Source organism: Sinocyclocheilus rhinocerous, unplaced genomic scaffold (genome assembly GCF_001515625.1).
Source record: "Sinocyclocheilus rhinocerous isolate Xijiao unplaced genomic scaffold, SAMN03320098_v1.1 scaffold1542, whole genome shotgun sequence".
NCBI lineage: Eukaryota > Metazoa > Chordata > Actinopteri > Cypriniformes > Cyprinidae > Sinocyclocheilus > Sinocyclocheilus rhinocerous.
Window position 1 is genome coordinate 744,419 of NW_015666540.1, and position 1,569 is coordinate 745,987.

Below are 1,569 nucleotides of genomic sequence, written 5' to 3' on the forward strand. Positions count from 1 at the left end.
GATGTAACTGTTCGCTTTTTTTCCTTTTAGCTTCTCCCAACCGCCTTTATCTTCACTGTCTTTATCATTATCTTCTTTCGCTTGCCATCCCGAGCCCTCTCTCCCTGTGTCAGTTTCGGTTTATTATAAGCAAAAATAGATTGCATTAGCGCCCCCTTTTGGCTGATATTGAAATTTGGGACAATATACTAGCTGATAAATTCATGTTATGCCCAATAAGCAATGAATGGCCAAAAGTTCATACAAGCTTTAAAATAAGCTAAAACAGCTACAAATTAAAATGCTGGTTTATGCTGATTAACGCACACAGACAGACAGACAGACAGACAGACAGACAGATACAGACAGACAGACACCCCTCTTAGATGGAGTAGAAATTCTGGAAATTCTTACCAGTCTAAGTTGGTTCTTTCATTATACGTGTGGATTAGCTAGTCATCAGGGTGATTCTATAATTGGAGATACATTTGGCATTTCATAAAGTTAAGAAAAAAAACTGTTCACTAACAGAAATTCTTTCCAGTATCTTATTGAAAACATATTCAATTTTAATAATTCAGTGCTTGCCAAACACAAGTTACTTCAAGTTACTACTTTTAATGAAAAAACAGATGTCTTTATGGTATTGTTTGTCAACTCTGTAATGGAAAAATTAGGCAATGTGTAGAAATAACAATAAATCATAAAAGGAAAAATTCTTCTTGTATCATTAGACAAACAGTCCTTACATTCCAACATTTGGAACTGAGATCATATTTCACCTATTGCATACCCTAAAAATAAAAACAAATACCTGTCTTCACAGAATTGTCCACTTGGAGCAAATATTTTTCATCTGACAATGTATTATATGCAATATCCAGTAAAAAAAATAGAGAAATATTATAAAGGTGCATCATATCTCAATAATGTTTATGAGATTTTAAACAACAATTGTATAGTTTTTTTGTGAAAATAGGTATAAGAACTTTTTAGATTAAAATATTTTCTCAGAGATAGCACACTTTTCAGTGCTTCAGATCTTATCAGTGAGGGAAAATGTCATCATTTCCTGCACCTTACATAGTTGTGGGAGATAATTCTACCAATTTAAAGTCAAAATATGGTATGGTAACAGAGTTGACGCAAGATTTATGGACACACCCGTTTTTATAAGAAAAAAGTTATTTTTAAACAATTTAATGTTGTAGAATTAAGTAAATTAGTATTTAGGGCTTTTATAAATAAAATGAATGAAATATTACAAAAAGAAAAGTACAATAAAATATTTTGATTACATAATGATACATGATGGAAAAAATGCACTCATTCGGACAACAAGAAATCATGATTTTGAGCTATTTAAGACACTTTTTACACAAATTATTATATTGTTATTGACTGTAACATCTTGTAATTCATAACAATAAGTAGCAAATTATTAAAATAATAAAAAATATAATAATTTGAAAAAAATAATGACTTCGGACACCAAATGTACCTGCAATTATAGAATCACCCATCAGCACAGTTACTGATAAACATCTCTCCTGTGAGAGATTCTTTTTCTATTAAAACTAATACATCTGG